Raw genomic sequence first — 15,003 nt, forward strand, 5'->3', positions numbered from 1 at the left:
CAAGTAATTTATGAGAAGCAAGCTAAAAGCGTCTTACTGCTGCTAGTGATATCATGCTCCAAGCTCTGCTAATAATTCCTATTTCTAGCAATAGTTAAATTGAACTCACTACATTCCAACTATTTTTCTGCTTGTTTAGATGGCAGATCCGTTTGGAACACACCTTAGTATAGCAAATTCTATGCCCAGGTAGGGACCTCTCAGTTCTTCCATAAAACATTTTCTTCTGCATTATGGCAAGCCTTTGTTTTAGCTTGACAGCTTTCTTGAAACTTAAATTTACGCATGTATCCAAAGACATTTGCAATTCCAGAAAATCGGTAGGCACATAATATGGAAAGTAAATAACATTCTCGAGAGGGGTTGCTTTGTTACTGAGGGATGAAAAGCAAGGCTAGAGCTAGTAGAACTACCAAGAAATTGGACTTAACGCAGCTTTTACAAGGCTCAAAGTAGCCATACCGAGATGTTTGAGCTAAAAGCCCCAGTTACCAGACTTACAGGCCTAATAGTTATCACCACACCACATTCCCTGGTTGCAGTATTTTTAACAGCAGTGCAGAACGCTACTGAAATTATTTTTAGGTTGAATTGTTCTCTCCCCTCACTGCCTGTGTAGCTGTTAGAGGCTTCCAGGAGGCTGGGGAAGCAGACTGCTGGTTTCACTTCCAGACAGGTCACTTCCGTGGTCTGCTGGAGGGCACTTTGAAGCCCGTTGTCCTTTTCTTGCTCTATTGTATCTGACAACTTTCCTCCCCCACGTCTGTTTTTTAGCGGGCAGCATTTTTGGAGGGCCAGTCAAAGGACCTCAGGCTCCGAGAGAATTCGTCTGCTTTGCTCTGTTTATGTGTGCAACAGATGGGAGCAGCAACTAAGTCAAGTAGTAACTTCTGAGCTGCCCAGTTATCAGTAAACCAAAATATTCTTTTGTGACTCTCGCCAGACGAACATATCATCCTATCCGAGTCACACACTGCCCCTCTGGCATTTTCCAGTCAGACAAAGAATTCCTGGCCCCTTCCTTGCATGAACCTCAGCTCTCCACCTTGTTCCAGAAAGAGTTCTAGATCCAAGGCCCAGTGAGCCAGCTACCCTTTGCTGCCCTGAGCAGTATGGAAACAGCCAAGCCCCAGCCCTGCAGCCCTGCCTAACTCGCCTTTGCCTCCCAAACCTGAACCTTTTCCTTGGCTGTGGCATCCTCACTCATGCAATCCTGAAGACAAAAATCTGATTTGGCAGGTGAGGCCGTTTCTAACGCAAAAGCTTCACCAAGGTTTCTCTCCCAACTTCAGCCTTAAACAGTCCTGTCCTCCTCAGACAGCCCCCACCTCCAGCCTTTAGCTGTAAATACTTACTGGTTTATAGCTAATGCTTGCCACCCCTCAAAATTAAGTCTTTTGATATGCATTTACATCCCTCCCTAACCGTGTCCTCATCACCCTTCCCAAACTCAGCCTCATCTCCAGGCCTAGAACCTCTCCCTAGGTGAGGGACTGTCCTCGGGTAGGAGTGCTGACAGACCTGTGCATGAGCCCAGCTGCATAGCCCGTGCTAATCCCAGCCCAGCTCTAGCCTTTAAACCCACTGGGGCTTTGGTACTGGAGGCCCAGTTACAGTAACCCCTGTGGCCGTTCCGCTTCCAGGCCATCTGTGAGTTGTGATCCCCACCCTACACCACTTTGGTGAGAAATGCATTCCTTTCTTACAATAAAGTTTTCATTTTATGTCTAAATTCAAGCATTCCGAGAAAACGTGTAGCAATTATATCAAGACAGACATGACAGGCACCAACATTAGTCTTTCATTACACACTTTTCATGCCTTCTCTCACAGATTTCTTTGAGGCAACTCTGACTCCTTTTCTCACAGGCAGCTCCACACAGCCCCGACTCCTCCTCTCCTCTGTACGACTGGCTAAACCCCAGCCTGTCCCTTCCCCAGCCACCTGAGCCTGTCTGTCCCACACACAGCATCCTCTCACCTTGTCCATCCCTTGCACGGCCACGTGTCCCCTTCCTCCTCGCAGCACAGCCAGCAGGCTCCAGCCCACACTGCAGCAGGCTCTGCACCTCCTGCTGGAGCTGTGCTTAGTGAAACTGGCAGCCAGCTGACCCACGCTTTTATAACAACCAGCCTCACTGGGCAGGCAAGGCTGTTTCCACTCCTTGCTAATCAGTACAGCTGTAACTCGTTGGCAACTAGTGCCTTCTGCACTATCCTTACAAACTATTCTCCTACAGAAATGGACCGGAATTCCGCGGGGATTTTCCGGGGATTCCGGGGGGGATTTTCCGGGGATTCCGGAGGATTTTGTCGGGAATTCCGGGGGATTTTGTCGGGGATTCCGGGGGGAATTTCTGGGGGATTCCGGGGGGATTTTATCGGGGATTCCTGGGGGATATTCCCGGGGATTCCGGGGGGATTTTATCGGGGATTCTGGGCATATTTTCTCGCGGATTCCGGGGGGATTTTCTCAGGGATTCCGGGGAGATTTTATCGGGGATTCCGGGGGGATTTTTCCGGGAAATGCGGGGGGCTTTTTCCCCGCGATTCCAGGGGGATTTTCCAGGGGATTCCAGGGGGATTTTATCGGGGATACCTGGGGGATTTTCCAGGGGATTCCTGGGGGATTTTCCCGGGGATTCCGGGGGGATTTTCACGGGGATTCCGGGGGGATTTTCACTGGGATTCCGGGGCGATTTTCTCAGGGAATTCCGGGGGATTTTCTCGGGAATTCCGGGGGGATTTTCCCGAGTATTCCGGGGGGATTTTCCCGAGTATTCCGGGGGGATTTTTTCGGGGAGTCCGGGGGGATTTTCCCGGGGATTCCGAGGGGATATTCCCGGGGAATTCCGGGGGGATTTTCTCCGGGATTCCGGGGGGATTTTCCAGGGGTTTCAGCGAGGAATTTCCCGGGGAATTCCCGGTGGATTTTCCAGGGGATTCCGGGTGGATTTTCTCGGGGATTCCGGGGGGATTTTCCCGAGTATTCCGGGGGGAATTTTTCGGGGAGTCCGGAGGGATTTTCCCGGGGTATCCGGGGTGATTTTACGAGGAATTCCGGGGGGATTTTCCCGAGTGTTCCGGGGAGATTTCCTCGGGGATTACGGGATGATTTTCTCGGGCAATTCCGGGGGATGTTCTCGGGTATTCCGGGGCCATTATCTCGGTGATTCCGGGGAGATTTTCTCGGGGATTCCGAGATTATTTTCCCGGGGAATTCATGGGGATTTTCCCGGGGATTCCGGGGAGATATTCGCGGGGATTCCGGGGGGATATTCGCGGGGATTCCGGGGGATTTTCTCGGAGATTCCGGGGGGATTTTCATGGGGATTCCGGGGTATTTTCTCCTGGATTCCGGGGAATTTTCCGTGGATTCCTGGGGGATTTTGCCGAGTATTTCGGGAGAATTTTCTCGGGGATTCCGGGGTGATTTTCCCGGGAAATTCCGGGGGATTTTCTCGGGGATTCCGGGGGATTTTTTCGGGGAGTCCGGAGGGATTTTCCCGGGGATTCCGGGGGGATTTTACGAGGAATTCCGGGGGGGGTTTTCTCGGCGATACCGGGGGGATATTCTCGGGGATTCCGGGATGATTTTCCCGGGGAATTCCAGGGGATTATTCCGGCGATTCCGGGGGGATTTTCTCGGCGATTGCGGGGGGATTTTCTCGGGGATTCCGGGGGGATTATCCCGGGGAATTCTAGGGGATTTTCTCGGGGATTCCGGGGGGATTTTCCCGGGGAATTCCGGGGGGATTTTCTCGGGGAGTCCGGGGAGATTTGCCCGGGGATTCCGAGGGATTTTCAGGGGAATCCGGGGGGATTTTCTCGGGGATTCAGGGGGGTTTTTCTCGGGGATTCAGGGGGGATTTTCCAGGGGATTCCGGGGGGATTTTCTCGCGTATTCCCGGGGCATTTTCCTGGAGATTCCAGGGGGATTTTATCGGGGATTCCGGGGGGATTATCCAGGGGATTCCGGGGGGTTTTTCCAGGGGATTCCGGGCATATTTTCCCGAGTATTACGGGCGAATTTTCTCGGGGATTCCGGGGAGATTTTCTTGGGGATTCCGGGGGGGCTTTCACAGGGATTTCTGGGGGATTTTCGCGTGGATTCCGGGGGGATTTTCTCGCGGATTCCGGGGGCTATTTTCCCGGGGATTCCGGGGGAAATTTCTCGGGGAGTCCGGGGGGATTTTCTAGGGGAATTCCGGGGGATTTTCTCGGGGATTCTGGGGGGATTTTCCCGGCGATTCCGGGTTGATTTTCCCGGGGACTCCGGGGGATTTTCTCGGGGATTTCTGGAGGATTTTCCCGGGGATTCCGGGCGGATTTTCTCGTGGATTCCGGGAGGATTTTCTCTTGGATTCCGGGAGGATTTTCCCGGGGAATTCCGAGGGATTTTCAGGGGAATCCGGGGGGATTTTCTCGGGGATTCCGGGGGGATTTTCTCGGGGATTCCGGGGAGATTTTCTCACGTATTCCCGGGGCATTTTCCTGGAGATTCCAGGGGGGTTTTATCGGGGATTCCGGGGGGATTATCCAGGGGATTCCGGGGGGATATTGCAGAGTATTCCGGGGGGCTTTTCTGGGGGATTCCGGGGGGATTTTCCCGGCGAATTCCGGGGGGATTTTCTCGGGGATTCCTAGGGGATTTTCCAGGGGATTCCGGGGTGATTATCCCGGGGATTTTCCTGGGGGATTTTCCCGGGGATTCCGGGGGATTTTCTCGGGGATTCCGGGTTGATTTTCCCGGGGAATTCCGAGGGATTTTCTCGGGGATTCCGGGGGAATCTTCCAGGGGATTCGGGGCGGATTTTCTCGGGGATTCCGGGGAGATTATCCCGGGGATTTCGGGGAGATTTTCTGGGGGATTCCTGGGGGATTTTCTCGGGGATAGCGGACGGATTATCACGGGGATTCCGGGATGAGTTTCTCGGGGAATTCAGGGGGATTTTCCAGGGGATTCCGGGGGATTTTCCCGGGGAATTCCGGGGGATTTTCTCGGGGATTCCGGGGGGTTTTTCCCGGGGATTCCCGGGGATTTTCTCTCGGATTTTTTCCCCAATTTTTCAAGCATTTTTTCCCGCAATTTTCCTGGATTTTTCCCAAATTTTCCCCATTTCTCACTGATTATTTTCCCCCATTTCTCAATGATTTTTGCCCCAATTTATCAAAGATTTTTTCCCCATTTCTCACTGATGTTTTTCCCCATTTTCCCCCCATTTCTCACTGATTTTTTATCCCCCATTTTTCAATGATTTTTCCCCATTTCTCTCTGATTTTTGCCCCATTTCACCATGATGTTTTCCCCATTTCTCACTGATTTTTCCGTTGATTTTCATGGATTTTTCCACCCATTTTTCGTGGATTTTTTCCCCATTTTTCCCCATTTCTCACTGATTTTTTCCCCCATTTATCACTCCTTTTTCCCCCATTTTTCCCCATTTCTCACTGATTTTTTCCGCCATTTTTCATTGATTTTTTCCGCCATTTTTCATGGATGTTTCCCCCAATTTTCATGGATATTTCCTGATTTCCCCCCCCCCATTTCTCACTGATATTTGCCCCCATTTCTCTCTGAATTATTCCCCCCATTTTTCATGCATTTTCCCGCCATTAATCACTGATTTTTTCCCCATTTCTCACCGACTTTTCCCCCATTTCTCACTGACTTTATCCCCCACTTCTGACTGATTTTTCCCAATTTTTCGTTGATCTTTTTCCCCCATTCCTCACCGATTTTTCCCCCATTTCTCTCTGATTTTTCCATCATTTTTCATGGTTTTTCCCCCCCATTTCTCACTGATTTTACCCCCTTTCTCACTGATTTATTAATGTTTGTATTTCTATTTCTATTTATATTTATATTTATTATTATTGTTTTGCATGTTTATGTTTATGTTTATGTTTATGTTTATATCTATGCAGGTTAACGTTTGTGCATGTTTATGTCTATGTTTATATTTATGCATATTTATTTTTATGCCGGCGAACGCGGGCAGGCGTTTTATGTAAACGCCTATCCGCCGGGGTCCTAGAGAGGCCGCCATCTTGAGCGTGTCGGGACTCTCAAAATGGCGCCTCGGGCGGCACCCCGGCTGACCTGCCAAAAATGGCGGCAGAAAGGGCGGGAAAAAATCAGGACCCCGGTGTGTAGGCATAAGATGCCTGATTACATCGCCGACGCCGATCCGCTCGCCGCCAATTTTCCCGGACGTTTCAGAGCGTGCCGACAACGGCCTGCGCGGTCCGCGGTGCCGCGGGCGTGAGGGCGCCGGCGGGCTGCGGACGGGCGTTTTATGTAAACGCCTATCCGCCGGGGTCCTAGAGAGGCCGCCATCTTGAGTGTGTCGGGACTCTCAAAATGGCGGCTCGGGCGGCACCCCGGCTGACCTGCCAAAAATGGCGGCAGAAAGGGCGGGAAAAAATCAGGACCCCGGTGTGTAGGCATAAGATGCCTGATTACATCGCCGACGCCGATCCGCTCGCCGACAATTTTCCCGGGCGTGTCAGAGCGTGCCGACAACGGCCGCGCGGTCCGCGGTGCCGCGGGCGTGAGGGCGCCGGCGGGCGCGGACAGGCGTTTTATGTAAACGCCTATCCGCCGGGGTCCTAGAGAGGCCGCCATCTTGAGTGTGTCGGGACTCTCAAAATGGCGGCTCGGGCGGCACCCCGCCTGACCTGCCAAAAATGGCGGCAGAAAGGGCGGGAAAAAATCAGGACCCCGGTGTGTAGGCATAAGATGCCTGATTACATCGCCGACGCCGATCCGCTCGCCGACAATTTTCCCGGGCGTGTCAGAGCGTGCCGACAACGGCCGCGCGGTCCGCGGTGCCGCGGGCGTGAGGGCGCCGGCGGGCGCGGACGGGCGTTTTATGTAAACGCCTATCCGCCGGGGTCCTAGAGAGGCCGCCATCTTGAGTGTGTCGGGACTCTCAAAATGGCGGCTCGGGCGGCACCCCGCCTGACCTGCCAAAAATGGCGGCAGAAAGGGCGGGAAAAAATCAGGACCCCGGTGTGTAGGCATAAGATGCCTGATTACATCGCCGACGCCGATCCGCTCGCCGACAATTTTCCCGGACGTGTCAGAGCGTGCCGACAACGGCCGCGCGGTCCGCGGTGCCGCGGGCGTGAGGGCGCCGGCGAGCGCGGACAGGCGTTTTATGTAAACGCCTATCCGCCGGGGTCCTAGAGAGGCCGCCATCTTGAGCGCTGCCGCAGGGCTGGGTCCCGGCCCGCGGGCCCTTCCGCCATCCTGAGAGGGGCACGGTGCAGTACCCGCCTGTGTCCACACGGCGGCAGCACTGCCGCCCAACTCAGCCCGGCACTGCCGCCCTGTCAGGGACAGACAGAGAAGGGAGAGAGTTCCAAGCACCAGAGTCCCCACCCGTCATAAAATCCTCTCAATGAACGCCCCAAAAAAACCCCGACCCAAACTAAAAATGCCCTGCCTCTGACCAAATGAAAAAAAAAACCTTTTATATATATATAAATCATCTATTTTTTAATATTTAATTTCTAGTCATAATCTAGACATATTTCATATATTCAATTTAATTGCTATTCTATTTATCATATATACAATATTATTTTATTATTCATTATATACATAGATTTATATTACTAATGTTATTTCTATTTTATCTATATCCATCTATATTTGGAGGTTCATAGTTTTTAATATTATTTCTTTAAAAGCTCTGCCTCTAACCAAATAGAAACAAAAAACTCGATTATTTTAAATTATATTTGAATATATTTTTCTATTTAGTTTTCATATTTATATCTGTAGATTTATATGTCTATATTGTGGATTCTATATTTATATACTATTTAATGTAGTTTTTACTAGTATATTAATATACTAGATGCTATTTACATTCTATTATAACATACTATTTAATAGAACATATTAAAATCGATAAATTATTTCTATTACATACTACATACATGTATTTTATATTTATATTTATTTCTATATATTTATACTTACATATATATATGCATATATAGTTATAATAATTTTATGTCAGTATCTATTTTTGCATATTTGTATATTTTTGCCTATATTATTTTCAAAAAACCCTCCTCTAACCAAATAAAAACCAATAAAACATTCCTTTTAAAGTCTGAATATTTATATATTTCTATTTTCATAACATAATATAATGTAATGTAATATATTTATATATTGGTTTCTTATATTTGCTTCTATATTTTTATTCTTTATCTTTTCTATTTACAGTATCTATTAAAAAACCCTACCTCTATCCAAACACAAGCCAATAAAACATTCCTTTTAGACTATATTTAGCTATTTTTTAAGGTTCTGTTTTTCATGCATTCTACACCCACCCCTCCCTCTCAATGTTCTGGCACCCACCATGACCCCCCGCCATGCCCGACTCACCTGCTCCTCCAGCGCAGCCCGGCTCCCTCTCCCAGGGACCTTGGGGTGCCCCAAACCACGTCGGAGCCCCCCTCAGCCTTTTTTCCTCACCCCAAAGAAGGCACAGAACGACTCCTTTAATGAAGTTGTTTTAACAATTGTAAGGCTAGAGCTTTTGGTATCCACTGCTTGCCATCCCTTGTAAACCAATTTTTTTCTTCTTTCTTCTGCAGCTTAATAAACCTCTTTTTTTCCCCATAGTTTTCCAAATGCATGTATTACCGCATATGCATATTTAGAATCAGTAAATATATTTAATGTCTTGTCCTGCTATAATTCACAGGCTCTCACAAGCGTGTGCAGCTCTGCTGTCTGAGCTGACCAGGTGGCTGGTAACCTCCCCCCTTCCTTTAATTGCTTTCCATTCACGATAGAGTATCCTGTAAATCATGAAGAATGGGGGGAAAAATCAGTGAGAAATGGGGAAAAGTGGGGAAAAAATCCGTTAGAAATGGGTGGGGAAATTCCATGAAAAATGGCGAAAGAAATCAGTGAGAAATGGGGGGGGGGGGGGGGGGGGGGGGGGGGGAGGAAATCAATGAGAAATCGGGGAAAAACATAAGTAAGAAACGGGGGGGGAAAGTCCATGAAAAATGGGGAAAAATCAGTGGGAAATGGGGATAAATCTGGAAAAAATCCATGAAAAATGGGGGAAAATATCAGTGAGAAATGGGGGAAAATGGGGAAAAAGTCAGTGAGAAATGGGGAAAAATCAGTGAAAAAACGGGGGGAAAACTCCATGAAGAATGGGGAAAAAAATCAGTGAGAAATGGGGAAAAAAATCCCTGAAAAATGGGGGAAAATATCAGTGAGAAATGGGAAAAAATGGGGAAAAAAATCATTGATAAATCGGGGGAAAAATCAGTGTGAAAGGGGGGGAAAAATCGGGATCGGGGACGTGGACCGGGACTGGGATCGGGGACCGGGACGGGGAAATGGGACAGGGACCGGGATCGCGGACGGGGACCTGGGACAGGGACCGGAACCGGGATCGGGGACGGGGACTGGAGACAGGGACCGGGACCGGGACCGGGATTGGGGACTGGGACCAGGACCGTGATCGGGTTCCGGGACGGGGAACTGGGACTGGGACCAGGATCGGGGACCGGAACCGGGGACTGGGACCGGGACCAGGACTGGGGACGGGGACTGGGGACAGTGACCGGGACTGCAATCGGCACCGCCCCCCGAACCGCTCCCGGAACCGCTCCCCGGGCTACCCCGGCACGGCGACCGGGAACGCCCCCGGCACCGCCCCGGCACCGCCCCCGGTGCCGCCCCCGGCACCGCCCCGGCACCGCCCCGGGTAGCGCCCCCGGCACCGCCCCCGGGGCGGGCCGCCGAACGCACGCGATGACGCGCGGGGGGCGGGACGGCGCGGGGCGGTGACGCGCTTCATGCCAGGAGCAGGGCCGGGTGCGACGAAGACGGGAGCGGGACGACCCGATACCGCGCGGGGCCGCGGGCCCGGCGGAGCCCGGCCCGCTGGGTAGGGGCCGCCAATGGCACCGGGGCTTCTGCTTCGGCTTCTGTCCGTGTCGGCGGGGAGGCCCCAGCCAGCGGTGCCCCTCTCCCTCGGCGACACGGGCGTGGAACTCGGCATCGGGCGCTGCATCGCCGCGGACAGCAGGGGGCGCACGGGTACCGATACTGCCATGGGGCCCGGCGCTGCTCTCCTGCTCCGCCGCCAGGCGGCGCTGCGCTGCCGTCCTGCCGCGCCTCCGGGCACGCTCGGTTTCCTCGGGACCCCGGGCCCCGCCTGTCCCGCCGCTGCGGAGGCGGGGGATGCTTTATGGGACTGCCCGAGCTGGCGGTGCCGGGTCTGGGGCGTTGGGGCGCGCCTTGGGGGGCTGCGGGTGCGCTCGTTTCCTCTTCTGCATGGCCTTCTGTGTGAGCATCTCTCGTTGCGACTGCTCTTGGAGAGTCAAACCCCTCCTCCTAAGTGGTCTCAGGAGCCTGGCAGGGTGAGTTTTGTTTCACAGGGGAAAGGGCCACTGGTCGTGTCCAGAGACCTGTGCACCCAGCCAGGTTTCTGCCTGATAAAATTCCAAATGGATGAGGATTTCTCCCAGCCCCAAGCTGCCCCCACCTGTAACCCTGGCTGCCTTTGGGGTGCCCAAAGCCTCCTCTGTGCAGATCTCAGGAACCTGGGAGGGGTGAACAATGTTGCACAGGGAAAAACCCCACAGATTTTATCTCCGGGCCTGGGGCCAGGAGCAGGCATTTGCGTGCTATAATTCCAGAAGGAGCACGGTGTCTCCCAGACCCAAGCCGCATCCAGCTGTGACCCAGCTGCTCTTGGAGTGCCAAAAGCCTCCTCGTAGCTGATCTCGGGAACCCTGGAAGGGTGAGTTTGGTTTCACAGGGAAAAGGCCTCCGTTTGTGTCCAGAGATCAAATAAGGGACTCTGCTTTTCCTCTAGTTCTCCTTCCTGTTTTCACCTGGGCTAGAAGGATGGGCATGGCCTGTATTTCTCATATCAAAGTGATGTTACTAAATTTGTCCAGAAGTTCTGATTGTTATTTTTATTAGTAGTAGTAATTTTCTGATAGAAAACACTCTCATTTTGCCTTTCCCACGTTGTTTCCAGGTGCTGCCCAGGATGGACATCTGTGGTCTCAGACCGTGATTCCCGAGGAGCAAGGAAAGCCTTTTCCTCACCTGCACAGTTCAGGTGGATGGGACAGAATTGGTGTGGCCTGACAAGGCAGGAAAAGCTGTCTGTGTTCTGGAGTGCCTTGAAAGCTTTCTCCGTCAGGTTTGGAAGGGGTTTCTCTTTGGGATTTCTTGTGATGCAGCACCACGGGTATCCCTTTGTGCCAAGTCCAGTGCTAAAGGATTGAAGAACTGACAAGTGGGGTCTGGGATGAAAATGCCGCTAATAAAATTAAGCAAAGAATACAATAAGAGAAATGAGCATCCTTTTAATGTCTGAAATAGTTAGGAATAAAAATGCTGGAAAAGGGCACTCTGAATTGGTGTCACTTGTCATGGATAAAACCCCAGAGTGAGGAATCAGAGCAGAAGTTGAGAGCTGGAATCCTTCTGCAGTCGACTTAATTTTCTTTTCCTCCTCTCTTTCAGGACAGGAAGAATCACGACTCTCCTGGCATCTTTGCCAAGAGCTGTGGTGTTTGATCAGCCAAAGCCCAGAGGCTTCAGCACCAGAGGTCTGAGCCTGGAGGGCTCCTGGTGCTGCCCGTGCTGTGGGCTATGTCAGAGGATGCAGGGTTCCTCTTTGCCTCCCTGCTGGGATTAACTGCCATGGGAATGTGGGATCTGGGTGAAACTCCAGCTCTCCTGGTGTTCAGGGGAGCAAGGTCTGAGGGACTCCTCTCTGGGGATGTGCGGTGAAGGACTGAATAGTGTGGAAGGAGAGTATTTATAAACTGTATCACTGTTTCTCCCAAAATTGGGGTGGAGCAGTGATGGGGGTGGTTGGGTTTGGTCTGGGCCTGTTATTCTTTGTGCAATTTTTAAATTCTCTTGTATGATTTACTGTCCGGTATCTTTCTAACAAAAGCTGACATAAATTTAGATTAAGGATTAGAACTTGGGTCCATTCATTGCAAACATTTGACAAGGCTGGAGGACTGGGGGTGGTGACTGCTCTCAGGAAAGGTTACTTATTAATACTGTGTCAGATTTCCCGCAGTGACTGTCAGGCCTGCATGGCTGTGAGTTCGTGCTCTTCTCACTGGGGAAATAAGTTCAGCAAAATTAGAAATGTTAGAAAAATCCAGCCAAAAATTCCACCTCTGTACCCTCTAAGTTTTCCCAGTTTTTCCCAGCTAGGAGCTGCACAGAAGTCAGGCAGGGGAAGTGACAACAGGGAACAGCTGAAAAATTCAAAGGCACAAAGAGGAAAGGGGAAAGGTTTCAGAAAACAATTCTATGGTCTAAGAATAATTTCTGATTCCCTACTGAGAAGAACACGAACTCACAGCCATTCAGGCCTGACAGTCCCCTGCAGTGAGAGCTCAGCACACATCCACAGAGGCAAGTCCAGCATCTTAAATGAAAAAATAAAAATAAAAACCAGAAGAAAAAGGTGATTTCTTCTGCTTCAGAGTTATTTCAAGTTCTTAAAGCCCAAGCAACATTTGCTCTTGATTTTGGTTGGGTGAATCATGAGCAGTGGGCACGGGTCATGCCATTCATTGAGCAGAAAACCCGGGGTCATTTAGAGGGGACACAAGAACTGTTTGTGTAGCGACCTCGGGCTGCAGAGGGGCAGGAGAAAGGCCAAGGGAGCTCCCTGGGGCCACCAGGGCCTGTGGGGAACAGAATGGACGCTTGGATGACCAGTGGAGGTGAGGAGTGGATCTGAGTTCATCTACAGGGAAATAAGGAGGGGATACTCTGGAGTGAAAAGCTGAGGTGATGAGTTCACCCACCTGGGCACGAGTTGTGTTTGCACAAAGTGGGAACAGAGGTGAAGGTCAATCCAAAGTCGATCCTGCTTGACCTCTGAATTCCAGGATAAGTTTTACAAGCTGCCAAATGAGGGAGTAAAAATACACAAAAATGAAACCGAGAGCATTCATGAGGTTCCTGGGAGTCCATTACACTGTTGTCATAGAATTCTTAATGAGTTTTGAGCTTTTAATGACAACAATTCAGTACTTTCTTTGGATTATTCACTGCGTAGGATTTGGGGTTTATCTGGATTTTAAAGGCGTCGTGGTGGCCCTGACACTGCTCAGGAGCTGGTAGGAAAAGCAGGGTCAGAGCTCCTGGCAGGCACAGGGTGTTTTTCCCAGAGTGGACTGTGGAGGAATTGTTTGGGCCTTGGATTGTCCCTCTGGGTGATGCCAGTTGCTGTGATTTGTGTAATTCCATACATTTAACTCCCAATACTTCCCAGCCCAGGAGCTTGAGCTGACAGGGCAGCACACAGATTGTTCTCTGTGCTGTGCCCCGATTTGGGGTTGGCTGTCAGCTTTGCTAGCTCCCGTGAATTATGCCCATAGCCCCGAATTCCCTGCTCAATTCCCACTGCCATAACCTCACAGCGCCTCATGGAGTGGGGATATACTGTGGCAGGAAGCTCAGCAGCATCGGCACAGGGACAGGTGTATATTCCAAAGAATTTGCTGTTTCAAACCCTCATCCCCCAGCCCCGCCGATGTCCCTGGGGGGCACTTGACAGAGTTACCTGGATTTCAGCTGATTTCACCCCCCCGAGCTCGGGCTCCAGGTGATCTTTTCAAGCAGGAGAAGGCAGGGGCCGGAGGCGCTCGTGGCCCGTGCCGAGGCAGTCCCTGGGGCCACGAGAGGACATCTCTCCCTGCAGAATTTCAGTTCTTTCCAGAGCCTCAGCAGTGACAGAGGACAAAGAGGAAGATGAGGAGGAGGAAGAAGGGGGAGAGGGTTTGAGAGGAGGGGAAGCCCAAATCCGTGCTGTGTGCGGAGCTCCGACAGCACGCTGCAGCCCGCAGCTCAGTGTGAGCACGGGGCAGAGGAGGCGATTTCTGGGCATTCAATCACCCTGAGGCGGGCCCGGCACCGCCCCTGCAGCACCGTCCCCAACACAGCTCGGTACCGCTCCGGGATCACCCGGCCCCGCCCCCGGTGCCGCCCGGGACCACTGGGGACCGCCCCTAAAGCACCGCCCCGGCCCCGCCCGGTCCCGTCCCCGGGACCTCCGTGCCCCGCCTCGCCAAGCCCCGGCTCCGCCCCGAGCCTGCCCGGGCTGCGCCGGGACCATCGCTGGCGGCCCCGCCCCTCTTCCCCGGGCCGAAGCGGGCTGAAGGAGATGTCCGCACGATTGGAAACGCCGCCGAAAATCGCACCCGTGGGATCGGTGTCGGCGTCGTGCGCAGGCATCCCACTAGAGCGAGCGGGCTCCTTGCTGTGCCACCCTCCTTTTGCAGCCAGAGTTAGAAGGTCGGGGAGCGACACCCGAGCCGCCATCTTGGGAGAGGCAGGCGCGCAGTACCGCGCTCTGCCCACAGGGTGGCGCTTGGGAGACAGGCAAGGGATGGAATCAAGGAGTGTCCCAATCCTTGAGGAAATCCCCCTGAATGAACGCCCCAAAAAACCCCGACCAGAACTGACAAACCTCCTGCCTCTGTATGAGTGCAAAGGGTGTGCAAGGAGTGTGCAAATAGTGTGCATTAGCAATCGATCGGCAGGCATTGGAAATCGATCGCCGATCTAATCGATCGGCAGGCGCGATCAATCGATCGCCGATCTAATCGATCGGCAGGCATTAGCAATCGATCGCCGATCTAATCGATCGGCAGGCGCGATCAATCGATCGCCGATCTAATCGATCGGCAGGCATTAGAAATCGATCGCCGATCTAATCGATCGGCAGGCGCGATCAATCGATCGCCGAGCTAATCGATCGGCAGGCATTGGAAATCGATCGCCGAGCTAATCGATCGGCAGGCATTGGAAATCGATCGCCGATCTAATCGATCGGCAGGCGCGAGCAATCGATCGCCGATCTAATCGATCGGCAGGCATTAGCAATCGATCGCCGATCTAATCGATTGGCAGGCGCGATCAATCGATCGCCGATCTAATCGATCGGCAGGCATTAGCAA

General features: G+C 52.0%; 2 long non-coding RNA genes across 2 annotated transcripts; one reads left to right on the forward strand and one right to left on the reverse strand.

The window, feature by feature from the left end:
- Positions 1-10,959: 10,959 nt before the first annotated feature.
- Positions 10,960-14,043, reverse strand: LOC148222109 (uncharacterized). Its single transcript, XR_015806878.1, has 3 exons — positions 13,608-14,043; positions 12,847-12,945; positions 10,960-11,327 (listed from the first exon to the last, which is right to left on the reverse strand). It is a non-coding gene; the product is annotated as an uncharacterized LOC148222109 (long non-coding RNA).
- Positions 11,069-12,504, forward strand: LOC148222110 (uncharacterized). The gene is made up of 2 exons (XR_015806877.1): positions 11,069-11,207; positions 11,534-12,504. It is a non-coding gene; the product is annotated as an uncharacterized LOC148222110 (long non-coding RNA).
- Positions 14,044-15,003: the final 960 nt, after the last annotated feature.

The sequence above is a fragment of the Sturnus vulgaris genome, chromosome 14, assembly GCF_052056855.1.
Source record: "Sturnus vulgaris isolate bStuVul1 chromosome 14, bStuVul1.hap1, whole genome shotgun sequence".
Lineage (NCBI taxonomy): Eukaryota > Metazoa > Chordata > Aves > Passeriformes > Sturnidae > Sturnus > Sturnus vulgaris.